The sequence below is a fragment of the Marmota marmota genome, unplaced genomic scaffold (genome assembly GCF_001458135.2).
Source record: "Marmota marmota marmota unplaced genomic scaffold, marMar, whole genome shotgun sequence".
Taxonomy (NCBI): domain Eukaryota; kingdom Metazoa; phylum Chordata; class Mammalia; order Rodentia; family Sciuridae; genus Marmota; species Marmota marmota.
The window spans coordinates 2,224,255-2,238,240 of NW_026000001.1; the positions used below are offsets into that span (position 1 = coordinate 2,224,255).

Below are 13,986 nucleotides of genomic sequence, written 5' to 3' on the forward strand. Positions count from 1 at the left end.
ACTGTTTTTCTTTGGAGGAATGTCTACTTAAATTATTTGCCCATTTAAAAAACTGGGTTGTATTTATTGTTGGGTTGCAAGAGTTTCTTTTAATACTTTGTGCACTAATTTTTATCAGTTGTGTGATTTGTAAGTATTTTCTCCACCCTGAGTTGTCTCACCTTCCCCCCCCCCCCCCTTTTTGGTTACTGGAGGGGTGCTTACCACTAAGGTACATCTCCAGTCTTTTTAATTTTTTATTTTGAGGTAGGATCTCACTAAGTTGCTTAGGACCTTCCTAGGTTGCTGAGGTTGGCCTCAAACTTAGAATCCTCCTGCCTCAGTCTCCTGAGTTGCTGGGATTACAGGCATGTACCACTGTGCGGGGCATCTTTTCAATTCTTGTTGATGTCATTGAAGCAAAAAACAGTATAACTTAATAAACATTTATGCATTGTTTTTCTTTTGTCTCTTGTGTTTTGGTGTCATATTTAAGGAGGCTTTGCCAAATCCAAAGCTGCAATTTTAGTTCATGTTTTCTTCTAGGAGTTTTTTTTATTTTTAAATATATTTTTTAGATGTTGATGGAACTTTATTTTAACATTTATTTATACGCAGTGCTGAGGATCGAACCCAGTGCCTCACAGATGCTTGGCAAACACACTACTACTGAGCCACAACCCCAGACCTTCTTCTAAGAGTTTTGAGGTCATTTTCAATTGGCTTTGTTTCTTTGCATAAATAACTTCAGATACAGTCATTGTTGTTGTTACTTATTATGAGATACTGAGGTGCAGGTGTTCATGAGTGACCTGGATTGTTTGCTCTGTTACGCTCCCCATAGTATCCTGTGTTCTCCATAGACTTTTCTCTGATTTTCTGTTAAAAACTCTGGATGTTGTTATATGTGACCTTATACTCAAGGTAAGCACCTTAATATGGACTCAGAGTAGAAGAATTAATGTGTCAAAGGTTGTATAGAGCCACAGGAGGCTGAGGAAGAAGGACCACAAGTTCAGAGCCAGCCTTAGCAACTTAGCAAGACCCTATCTCAAAACAAAAAATAAAAAGGTCTGGGGATGTGTCTTGGTGGTTAAGAGCACCCAGGTTCAGTCCCTGGTAAAAAAAAGAAAGAAAAAAGGTTGTATAGATTTTAACACCTTTTGATATCTATGATGAGAAAAATTACTCCAGTTTTTCTTTTAGTAGCTGTTTCAGCCAGTTTTATATTGTTTTATACAGTTTTATATTGTTCAATACCTAGTAAGAGTTGAAATTCACAGTAGTCTCAAACATCAGATTTCTAATTTAGGCAAATTAGCATCCAAATAAGGTCTACCCACTTTTTATTTGAAAAGTTTTTTTTTGGGGGGGGGGTGTGGTACCAGGGATTGAACTCGGGGGTACTCGACTAGTGAGCCACATTCCCAACCCTGTTTTGTTTTTATTTAGAGACAGGATCTGAATTGCTTAGCACCTCGACATTGCTGAGGCTGGCTTTGAATTTGTGATCCTCCTGTCTCAGCCTCCCCAGCTGCTGGGATTACAGGTATGCACCATCACATCCGACCCATTTTTTAAAAATCTGTAGTTTCCCCATTCTTGCCCTGCTCCTTACTATCTGTTTATGGAAACCTTGACTGTTCTGTTTCCACAGTGTTCTTTGACCTCTGTTTCTTGTATACTAATAGTTGGGTCTTGAGAAAGTCAGTTTGTCCTCCATCCCTCCTTTCTTCCTCCCTCCCTCCTGTACTGAGACCTGAACCACTTAGCTACACCTTAGCCCTTTTTATTTTTTATTGAGACAGGTTCTCACTAAGTTGCCCAGGCTGGCCTCCAACTTGTGATCCTCTTGCCTCAGCCTTCTGAGCAGCTGGTATTGCAGGTGTGCGCCACTGGACACTACTTGAGGAGATTTCTTAAACTGATGTTGCTTCTTTGGTTGTGATCTTGCTCCAGAGATGGAATGTGTAGCCAAACTGAAAGTTTTTAAGGGCTTCCAATCTAAATCACATTGAAATTCATTTAGATCTGAGTTGGTCTATACTTAAGATGCCGGCTCCTTCATTTTGGAATGCAGTTTCCACATTGTTTCTGGTCCCTTTTCAAGGCCACGTGTCAGTGCATTTTCTGTAGGGAGAACACTAAAACTTGTCATTTTGAGTGAGGTATGCCCTCTTTGGTTGTTTAAAGTGGTGCAAGGCCTAGTCAGCAGGGTCTCTTCTTCCTTTTTCTTTTAAGATGAACACTTACTGTGTTGTCCAGGCTGGTGTCACATTCCTGGACTCAAGAGATCTTCCTGCCTGGACCTGGCGTGGTCCAAGTCTTGTCAGCTAAACAACAAACTTTGCCTGTTTGTCATCTGTTTAGAGTTGATGACCTCATACTGCTGTTTGGAGTTGATGATCAGTGTTTTAAGGATTGATGATTCAATATTTTTTTAAGTTCTTTTCCGGCCATCTTAGATTTCTAGGTGTTCTCAATGTCTGTCTATCCAATTCTGTGATGAAAATTTAGAAAAATTAAAGACAGGGTGTTTAGCATGAACATTAAAGAAGCAGATGTTATTTCTTTAAGGGTATGTATATCCAAATGTTTTCTTAATTCCAGTTTTGTATTAAAAGTATTATTCAACTTAATTAAATTTTTAGTGTTTTGCTTTTATGTGAGTATATATAAATGACATCAACTTTTGGCCTTTACTTCAGTTAGCAAACATCTAGGTGCCCACCCATTGCCAGGCGCAGTGCTTTCTGTGCTTTGGTCATACCTGGTTAACGAAGGTGGACAAGATGCTGGTGAAGGCTGCAGTGAAATGCTTAGGGCAGTGTCAGTAGAGATAATACAAGCTGCATACATAATCTTAAATTTTCTAGTAGTCACGTGAAAAAAATAGAGGGTAAAAAGTAATTTTAATTTTATATATATTGTTTATTCCAATATACCCAAAATGTCATTTCAGCATGTAATCAATATGAAGAAATTAATGAGACATTTTCACTGTCTTTCTTAGTCTTTGAAATACACTGCATGTTTTATATTTATAGCACATCTCAATTCAAATTAGTCAGGTTTCAAGTGCTCAGAAGCCTTATGTGACTGCCACAGTAGATCAGAATGTTGTCATCATCACTATTGCTGTCTGATTAAGCACCCAAGTAGAAAATGGCTTGGAGGGAATGACAGGAGAACAGAGATAAGAGGAAGGTGAAGTTTTGATGAGTTGGACTGGTAGGGCAAAGAGGAACCAGGGCTGCTCTCCAGACTGTCTTTCATACTTGGGGTGTTCCTTTTCCTGAGATGGGGAAAACTTGTTGAAGGAAAGGTTTAGTTGGGTGGACAATATGTGATGGGAGCCTAGGTTCTCTTTGGTGATATTAAAAATGATATGCTTGTGTGACATTGAAGGGGAAAGCCTCTAGTAATTGGGTACCTGTGAGTGAAGTGCAGAGACTTCAAACTACTAGCTTGATAAATTTGGATCTCAGTTGTGTTCATAGAGGTGTGTGTGTGTGTGTGTGTGTGTGTATAAAACTCATAGAAATAGCTTCATTTACTTAAAAAAAAAACATGTTTTTAGTCTCCCCAAAGTTTGTTTTATTTGCTGGGGAAACTGTGAGTAAATGATGTGAATTTACTCCCAGCCAACTTGGAAGAGAATCCTAGGGATTGGCCATATCCTGGTCAGCTTTAGGGAGTCTGCAGGAAATATTCACAGTCCCTACATTATCAGTTGTGGAGAGGAGAAGAGGGACCCTCCAGGCAAGGAGACTGAGAAGTGGTCAGAGAGAAACCAAGAGAGTGGCTGTTCAGAGGAGCCAGCCAGGGTGATGTTAATAAGGAGAATCTAGAGAGGACTGCATTGAATCCTGCTGTGAGTGAGGTTAAGATGAAGACAGAAGAGTTTCATTTGGATTTAGCCCCATCTGAAGGTCATTAGTGACTTGAAAGGGCTGTTTTGAGTTGATGGTATAGAAAGGTCCAGATTGTAGTGAGCTGAAGCGGGAATGCTGTCAGACAAAGAGCTCATTTTCTTATTTTTAAGTAACCACTACAAATCATTGAGAAGACCAGTCTAGTAGAAAAGTGGACAAAGGGCATAAGCACAGTTGGCAGAAAAGTGAAGTGGCCCTCAAACTCGTGGACGATGCCTGACCTCACCCATAGGAGTAAAGCAAGATGTCATTGCTGTGGGTGTGGGACCAGGTGTTTGCATATTGCTGATGGGAATGTGGCTTGTGTGCCCTCCATGGAGAGCCGATTGGCCTCATGCAACTCATGAGAAGTGCATATCCTCTTATCCAGTGATTCTGCTTCTGGGAACTCTGGCATTTTTTATAATAGTGAAAATTAAAAAGTGAATGGTTGTCAGTGGTGGCCTGGTTTAGCCAGCAGTAAAACAAAGGAAAGTACAGGCAATGTAAAACATATCTTCTTTGCAAAATGATTTTTGGAGTCTTTTCTATCATGCTATAAATCAAGTTTTTTGAGGGTGGGATTCCCCTCCCCTGTTTTAAAGATTGAGAAGCATTCTGGTGGGTCTGATATAGGCCACAGAAGCTCTGAAGTAGTGTGTCTTTGAAATGAGGTGTGTTAAGCATGTTAGTCGTTTTTCCTTGACCCTTCTACCTTTTAGCACTTTGTACATAAATCATTGGTCCACATTCCTTTCTCAGGTACTTGTTAAGATGGTTTTCAGGGGATTCTGTTGTTGTATATATGTATCAGTTACACAGTACAGGAAAGGGGGATGTGGAATAGCTACGGGCTTTATCTTACTGAATCTATAGCCACATCAAGAGAGCATCAGGTTTTGCTTGGTTTGACTCAATGATGAAGTAAGCAAGTGTCTGATGCTATTTGAGAACCTGGATGTTGCAATGGGGATTATCCTGTCTGGGGCAGACTTTATCCATCAGCTCACTGTGGGCGGGGGGGGGGGAAGGAACAACTCAGACCTCTGTGAGCTGTAAGTTCTCATACAGTTGAATGAGAACTTGCACAGGATTCTGGCTCTGCTGACCTTTGTGCAATTTGGTCTTCTTTAAAGATAGCAGTGTATTTATGTGTGGACTAAAGCAAAAAAAAAGGAAGAAGAAAGAAAACTAGGCACATCCAAATAGACCAAACCAGTTTCCCAACAGAGTACATTGATATTCTACAACTTTAAATTCTGTATCATTGGAACTTTCCACTGTTCAGATTTTGATTAACTTAAGAATTTGAGGCTATAGTGTTGATGGATTAATTTTTTTCTTTATTTCTTTGATTATTCTGGTTTCCTTTGTAGTTTTTTACTTCTTAGATCTGTAAGAATGAATAATCTTAAGATTTGCATGTGTTAAGTAATCATTTGGTTTAAATCTCCCATTTTACAGGTAAGAAAACAAGTTCAGAGAGAGATGACTTGCCACACACATATTGACTGAACTATCTAATTCAGTATCTACTCACCATTAAGGTGGGTGATGTGTGGAGGGATGATATCTTTATATTGTCAGGTTAAGGTACCTACAATCATTTTAAGGAAATGTGGTTTTAATTACACCGCCACTCTTACAGTGAAGATTATTACTTTATATAATACACTAGTTCATTCAGAATTGTGGAGGTATAGTTGAACTTTATTTATTATTATTATTATTATTTTTTTTAGAAAAATTGAGGCCTCTAGAGATGTGAACTTACTTGTCTGGGATTATACAACGTAAACATTTATTTTGTGCTTAGTTTTTTTTTTGGCGGGGGGGCATGGTTTACCAGGGATTGAACTTGAGGACACTCGACCATTGAGCCACATCCCCAGCCCTAGTGTATATATATTTTTTAAGAGACAGGGTCTCACTGAGTTGCTTAGTGCCTCGCTTTTACTGAGGCTGGCTTTGAATTTGCGATCCTCCTGCCTCAGCCTCCCAAGCCACTGGGATTACAGGCGTGTGCCATTGTACCCCGCCCGGTGTTTAGTTTTTATATGAGTCAGAGCAGTGATGAATAGTAGACTTTGTATTTTAAATAGTAGATTATGTATTTTATATGAGCTATCAGTGTGGCTATTTAATGTAAATAGTTAAAAATAAACCAATTTTAAAATTCAGTTCCTTAGCCTTACTTCACCTCACCTTTGAGGTGCTCATTTACTGTGTGTGGCGTGGTGACTAGGTACTGAATTAGACAGTTCAAGTCTAGAGTAATTATTTGTGTGTGTGTGTATCTCTTGAGAATTTCAGAATGTTAATGGTACATACCAAGGCATATGATTATGGCTAAATTGTCAAAGATCATGTTCAAAACCAGGAGCAAAAACTGAACTCTTGAGTTTGTGATGTTAATATAGCTTGTTTTGACTTGGATCTCTCTTTGTCAATGTTTCACCCATTTTTTTTTAAGGACATATGAAAATTTTAATGTTATTTAGCTATCAATTGACAAATAAATAGAAAAACAAAGGTCCACTGATAAATTATAATTGTATATGTTTATGGATACAAAGTGATGTTATGATTTAGTAATATGCTGTGGAGTAATTAAGCACATTAACTAATATATTCATCTTCTCAACACTTAGTACTTTTTGTGTTTGAGAATATTTGAAACAGTGATTTTTAAATGTAAGTTACCGTTTATTGTGTTCACTATGGCATATGCTATTTCAAAGAAGGAAATGTGACCCCCCTATCTAATTGAGGCTTTATACCCTCTGTCACCATCCCACTCCCAACAGTCTCTCTACTTTTATCTCTGATCACTTGGTTGCCAAGATGCCGTATACGATGTTTTGGTGTCTTTCTTGACTATTGTTCTCTGGATTATAAAAGTTTCAGCTTTCACCTCAAATAAAATTTGAGTGTGTACCTCAGCTGAACCAACATATATAGCTTGGTGATTGAAGGTGTGTTGTCATTTGTATCATGCTGTGTACCCTTGCCCATTGTTGTTAGAGCAGGCACAGGTGGTTCTCTGGGCTTTTACTTTGGATGCTAATTTTTCTGTTTATGACTTGGCTCCATTTTTTAAAAAACATTTTTTTAGTTTAGTTGGACACAATATCTTTATTTTATTTTATTTATTTTTATGTGGTGCTTAGGATCAAATCCAGGGCTTCACATGTACTAGGCGAGCGCTTTATTGCTGAGCCGCAACTTGGCTCCATTTTAATACCAGTTTAGATCTTCAAGTATGCCTGCAGTAATTGGAGTGTCCATTAGGGTGCATAGCCAGACAGTCCAACAAAATAAAATTGAACAACAAACCAGGTGCCAAAGTCCGCCCTTAGAGTACTTTACATATAGGACATTACCTTCAGAATGTGGCAGTATGGATTTACCTTGGATGTTCTGAACTTTATACAGAAGTATTTTTACATTCTTGGTCTGATGATTTAAAAAATTACGGTGCATTATAATTGTATATAATAGTGTGATTCATTATGCCAAATTTATACATGCACATAACATAATTTGATCAATTTTATTCTCCATTCTCTTCCCTTTTACTTTCGTCTTCCCTCCCACTGATTTGATATGGTGGTTTTTGATGAATGGTTTAGAAACCTTGGCATTCTTGTCTTGATGTTTCTTCCCCCAAGCCCCCACTTTTTATTTTCATTTTTATTTTTGGTAGTACTAGGGATTGAATCCAGGAGCTTGTTACCACTGAGCTATATATCCAGCCCTTTTTTACTTTTATTTTGAAATGGAGTCTTGCTAAATTGCAGAGAATGACTTTGAATTTGCCATCCTGTTGTTTTGGGAATAGCTGGGATCACAGACGTGTGCCGCCATGTTCTCCTGGGCTTTTTGTTGGTGTTTCTAAAATTGGCTTATAGTGTTACCAATTTTATTTTGTTGGAAGATTCTGCTGAAGACATGGAGGTTTAATTTGTCTAGGTTGTATCTCCCAAATATGGATGTTTGTACAATTTTTAAAAATTTTAGTTTTGCAGTATTGGGGATTGAATCCAGGGTCTCACATGCTAAGCAAGCGGTGAACCATACCCCCAGCCCTTTTAAATTTTGTTTTATGACAGTCTCACTAAGTTGTCCAGGCTGGCCTCAAACTTGTAATCGTCCTGCCTCCGCTCTCAAGTGCTGATATTACAGGGGTTCACCAATATGTCCAGCTGTGCAAATCATTTTTGATGATTTTTATATTCAAAATTTTGTGGATGAGGGCTGGGGTTGTAGCTCAGTGCTAGGACATTTACCTAGTATGTGTGCAGCACTGGGTTGGATCCTCAGAATCATGTAAAAATAAATAAATAAAGGTATTGGGGCTGGGTTTCTAGCTCTGCGGCAGAGTACTTGCCTAGCATATGTAAGGCTCTGGGATCATTTTTCAGCACCACATATAAATAAATAGAAAAATAAAGGTCCACTGATAACACCTTCATTTTTTTTTTTTTTATATTTCTGTAGTTATGTCCATCTACAATTAAAAATGTTTAAATTTATTTTATTTTATTTTAAATTTACAGTGCGCTAGGCATTGAAGACAAAATGGTGACCAGGCCTTCATAAAGATGGATTATCTTCCCTCCCTGTTATCTTTGGTCTTTTAAGACTTGAGTGTTTTCAAGAACACGTATGAGGACACTTGTAGCATGGGATGGTTGGGATCCACATTAAGATGACACTGATCAGGATAGTCTGGCTTAGGGATTCCTGATGCTAGTAAGAAGTAGGGTTCCTTGCTTTGGTCCATCTCTGTCTTTAACTGAGTGTTCATTTGTAGTTATATGTGACATATGACATAAGGAGAAAATGTGTTCTCATATATGGTAGCTGTGGCTTTCTTTGAATTTGTACTAGCCGGGATATTTTGGGGTTTATATTAAAACTTACATAATAGCATAGAGAGCAGATCATTACTGCCTTTTTTCCTAAACTGAGTAAGGATAGTAACTAATACTAGAATTGAAAAGCACTTGTCCTGTGCTAACACATGCTTGGGTTGCTCCCATGTTTAGCTATTGTGAATAATGCAGTGTGAACATAGGTGCACAAATATCTTTTGAGATCCTGCTTTCAGTTCTTTTTGAGGATAGAATCAGAAATGGAATTGCTAGGTCATATAGCAAAATTTTTGTTTGGTAATTCTATCTTTAATTCTTTAAGCAATCAACATACTGCTTTCCACAGTAGGTGTTTCATTTTTATTTTACATTTCTACCAACAGCACACAAGGTTTCTGATTTTTTTTTTTTTGCACATCCTTGCAGACACTTATTATTTTTCTTCTTTTTTTTTTTGGTGTTGAGGATGGAACCCCAAGGCCTTAGGCAAGCACCACCACTGAGCTTCACCCCTGTACCTTCATTATCTTTGTTCTATTTTGTTTTTGAGAAATCTTCAGATTTTTTTTTTCTTCTTTTGGGAAGACCCGGTCTCTTCTTTATGCCTTGGGTCAGAAATTTCATGGGGGATGTTTCGGTGTGAGTCTGTTTCAGGAACTTTGGGGAATTATTTCTTCAATTTTCCTCTGATCTGTTTTTCTGTTCTCTTTTTTATCTTCCAATCTTTTGGTTCAATTCTTAATTTTTTCTGTGAAATTTTTAAAATTTCTAGGGCTCTTTCGTCTTTTTACCCTTTTAAATAGTATCCTCTATATCTGTCTAAGGGTATCAAATATTATTTTTTTGTTCTCTCATGAATTACTTTTTTCTTCCAATTTTCTGTTTGTTTTGTTGCTTTTCATGATAGAAGCTTTCTGGAGGTGTATGTAATCCTTGGTTTTTGTTCATGTTTGAAAGTCAAGGATACACAACAGAGTTGAATTATTGGTATTGACATTCTTTCTCGGTGTTATCTGCTATAAAAATGGCAGAAAAAGTGACAACACCTGGGTTGAAAAAGTTGACAGTTCCTGCTTTTGTGGGCATACTTAGCTGTTGGTTCTTCATTTCTATGTAACATCCTCTATTAAAGGAACTGGAACTCCTTGGAGAAATGGCTGATTTCAAAGCTGTGGCAGAGAATGTACAGAAGGAATCCGGAACATGTTGTTATGAGAGGAAATAAGAAAGTGCTAGCGAAGTATGAATAGCACACATGAGCCTGCTTGAAAGGGCTCCCACAAGCCAAATCTGGGGCAACAAATAACGATGCTAATATAATAAATAAGAATCTTTGAATGCATACTGATACTGAAGTCAGGAAAGAAAGAAAGTGGGGAGTTAGGAAAGCAGCTTTCTGAAGTTCGAATGACACCCAGTACATGCAGAAGGAGCAGTAGACTGCAAGTGCCCCTTCATGTTGTTGTGGTTTTTGTTGCCAGGAGGAATAAAACTACTGGATGAATGTTCTAAGAACACAGTCTGTAAGTGTCTTCCTACAGAACACTTAACTAAGGAAAAATGCTTACTTTAAAGTGAAGAAATCTGGCAAATAACTTACCAAGTGGTCAAAATTACCACTTGTAATGGGTGGTATGGAAACAAAGCTTGGTTTCTATAGTGTTCCTGTGAGAAATGCATAACCTTTATTCTTTACAGATGCTAGTGAAATGACAGAGAGAATTGCTGAAGAATTGTGTGAGAGGAGGAAGGAAAGAGCTGTGGCATCAGTATAGGCCAGAGGACTATGGACTGTGTAGTCCCTATTCAACAATCTACATGTTAAATCCCATTAAATTCCTGATTTTGTGGCCTCAGTAGCTATGTGAGAGAATACCCTGCTCTTGGGAAATAGACTTTGGAGGCTGTGAGGGTAAAGGGCATTTGACGGCATAGCTCAGTGACAAAGCACCTGCTGGGGATGCAGAGTCTGGGTTCAGCCCACAGCTGAGATGAAGGAGTGTGTGTGAGTGAGTGAGTGAAAGCAAGGGGCTGCAATGGCTGCAGTCACCCTCAGATGTCTGGGTGGGCGGGAGGTACGGGAGTTAGGGCAGTGACTTCAGTGACACATCTAGGTCAAGAGGCTTTTTGAGTGGCTGATTGGAAGCTCCATTCTTGGGTGAGGCTCACTGGCTTAACCGTGACAGCATTGACACCTTGGGTTTGGTGCCACGGGACCATGTCTAAGCCTTTGCTCTGTGGTTCACACGTGGCAGGCCCACTCCCAGCTGGGCAGGGATCTCCCAGTTTGGAGAATGGTCTTTCAGCCTGTGTTCCTCTGCTGGTGTGGGAAGTCAGGAGAGGGTGAGATTTAAGAAACCACTAAATAACTTTCGTCAGTACTATTTCTTTTACTTTCTAGGTCCCCTCCAATTTTTTTGTCTTCTCCTAGTCTCTGTGGATTATGCCTTTAAGAAAAGAAAACAAGCAAACAACCAAATGACAGAAACAGTCCTTTGCTAGAGTTTAGACCTTATATAAGCTCTTTATTCATTCTTTACCCAGGGGTCCCTATTATGCATTTGCATACTTTTACATTTTAGATTGAGCAGTTTCTTAGCATGAATGATGTAGACCTAGTGTTTCCTTTATTAGTCTAAGTGAATAAATTATGAGCAATTTACAGACCCCTTTTCCAGAAGAGTAGATTATGTCTTAGCATAGGTCAGCCCTGGATTCACAATGGAAGGGAAGAGTTTGATAGCTGGGTTTTCTTTTGCCATCTCTGGGAGTGTGGACCACAGTGCTGACAACACTCTGCTAGGAGCCTGTGATTGGATCAGCCTGCAAGTGGGCAATGTGGATGGTTGTGAGCAGTGTAAGAAATGATTGCAAATTGGCTCTTTGAAGGTCCTGGAACCATGCAAATTTAAACACCAAACTTTGTGCGTGTGGGCATTTTGGGAAGTACATAACTTTACCAGATTCTTAAAGGGATCTAGAACCCTAACACAGAATGACTATCATGAATTACCTATGACAGTAATGGTCTTGTTTGTTTTGGGATGGTGAGACTGGGATCAGAACCCAGGATCTTTCACTTGCTAGGGTGGCACTCTTCCATAGAGTTATACCACGCAATAGTACAGTGTTTATCCTACTGTAAATTTGTTGTCTGAGGGCTCCATCAGTGCATAGTAGATATTTTCTTAGGATTTTAAACAGAAATTCTATTTTCCAGAAATTCAACTTTGCTTTTCCAAATGTATGTTTAAAAATCACATAACTGGTAAAATGGTTGGTTTGGTTGATTGGTTGGTTGGTTGTTGGTATTGGTGGGGTTGAACCCAAGGGTGCTTTACCACTGAGCTATATCCCCAGTGCTTTTTTCAGACAGGGTCTTGCTAAGTTACTGAGGTTGGCCTTAAACTTGAGATACTCCTGCTTCAGCTTCCTGAGTTGAAGCTATCACATCTGGCTAAAATTTTTTATTTTTAGAATTAAATATACTTCTTTTCGTTTTCACCTATGTTTGTTTTTGGTTTTGTTAGTTCATTTTGTTTGTCTTAACAAGTATTTAGCATTGTTTCTGCTTACCTTGAGAGGAAGTTTGGAGTTTAGATGAGAATGTAGTGTAAGTTTTATGGAAGAAAGGCATTAGATGAACAGCATTTTTCAAGTTGCCTTATAGACTTCATCTTAGAGGACTTCTAATGAATATAGTTTTCACAGTTTGAATCTTTCTGTAATGCTAAGTTGTATATGAAATGCCTTGTAAAATAATTTATATTCCCTCTCTGTGTAGTATTTGGTTGATTGAGAATGGATTTGTCTACAGCTAGACAATGACCTTAATGTTCTACTCCTGATAAAAGATGTAATTGTTATATTAGTTGGGGGACATGTAAAGGAAAATTCTTTTAAACTCTGTTTTATTGTTTTAAAGTATGGTGACTTCATAGCCAACCTTATGTGGGATAAGAATGTCACTAATGTTTTCATAAAATAAAGATAAGGGTATGTGTTTTCTTCTTCACTTATTGATAGTGCTGCCATAGTATCTGTACTTAGTTCTGGGTTATTGCTCAGTGTGGGCTGAAAGCCTGGGTAGGAAGATGACAGAACCTTTTTCCTTTGTTCACATAGAAAAATTTCAATTAAGTACAACCTTTTAATTCTCTGAAGTATAGTTCTATGGGAATCAAAACCCTGAGCCAGTGTCTTTTATTGGCAGTTATCATCAGACCAAAAGAGAACATATGTGGTTATCTGCTGCTGCTGCTGCTTCCTCCTCTTCTTCTTCTTTTTTTTTTTTTTTAATAGGAGCGCTTCTGTTTCATACCGTATCCCACTTTATTCCTGCTACCCTGCTAATGCGGTAAATTGGAAGACAGCTGTCGCCAGGAAAACCTGTAATGGGCAAGGAGCCACAGAAGAGAAAACTTTTCTTTTAATTTTTAACCTTGGTTTGAAAAGGTAAGACCATTAAGATCATTAGGAGTTTTCTTCCATAAATTATAACAAGGAAAGCAGTATTCTCCAGGAGACCCTGGAACCTAGATGAACCAGGTCTAGGGCAGTCTGTTTGAAAGCTGTGTACATTACAGTTCTGTGGTGTTTTAGAAGTTAAACAGCAGCCTCTGTGGTTTGCTTTGATAAATCTAGGAATCTACAGAATTCAAGGGATTCCGGATGCCAGGAGGGTTTGAGCTGAGTATGAAGTTAGGAGCAGCCAGGTCTGACAAGCTGAAGAAGCATGTGAAGAGAGTGCTGGTAGAGATCTGAGACCCAGGCCACACTGCTGCCAGGTCATCTCACTCGGGGGTGTGTGTGTGTGTGTGTGTGTGTGTGTGTGTGTGTTTTCTTGTATACCAGCCAAAGGACTTTTGGTTTCTAGCCAGTACCTGTGTCCATTTGGATCCTAATTGCTGCCACTTTGAAACTTTATTGGAACTTAACTTTTTGTTAGAGATGATCTTTGCATATTTGACATTTGGCTCAGTTGGCATTTAACAGGAAGTCATACAGTAGAGAGCCCTTTGTGGGGTCATGCAAACATACTTAATCCAGCTTCATCAAGACTGTTGCATCTCAAGGAGATGGACACAAACATTGAAGCCCCCGCCTTTCAGAACTGCTAGTTCCAAGCCTTGCAAGTTTTAGTCATTTCTTACTGCTTCTTTTTCTTCCTGATGATCAGTTACTTAGCAAGCCCTGATAGTTCTGCCCTACTGGGG

The 13,986-nt window shown here is 38.7% G+C and overlaps 1 protein-coding gene across 8 annotated transcripts in view; it reads left to right on the forward strand.

The window, feature by feature from the left end:
* The window catches only part of Ppp6r3 (protein phosphatase 6 regulatory subunit 3), a 142,836-nt gene that overhangs the window by 18,151 nt on the left and 110,699 nt on the right, over positions 1-13,986 (forward strand). For 3 of the 8 annotated variants that reach the window (XM_048807810.1, XM_048807793.1, XM_048807796.1), the window contains one exon: positions 13,073-13,225. The exons of 3 other annotated variants lie outside the window; for them this stretch is intronic. The gene's annotated coding sequence lies outside the window, so the exon portion shown is untranslated. Of the gene's footprint in view, positions 1-1,431; positions 1,529-5,357; positions 5,441-13,072; positions 13,226-13,986 lie in introns of all 8 variants that reach the window. 2 more of the 8 variants (XM_048807794.1, XM_048807795.1) reach the window with 2 other exon arrangements.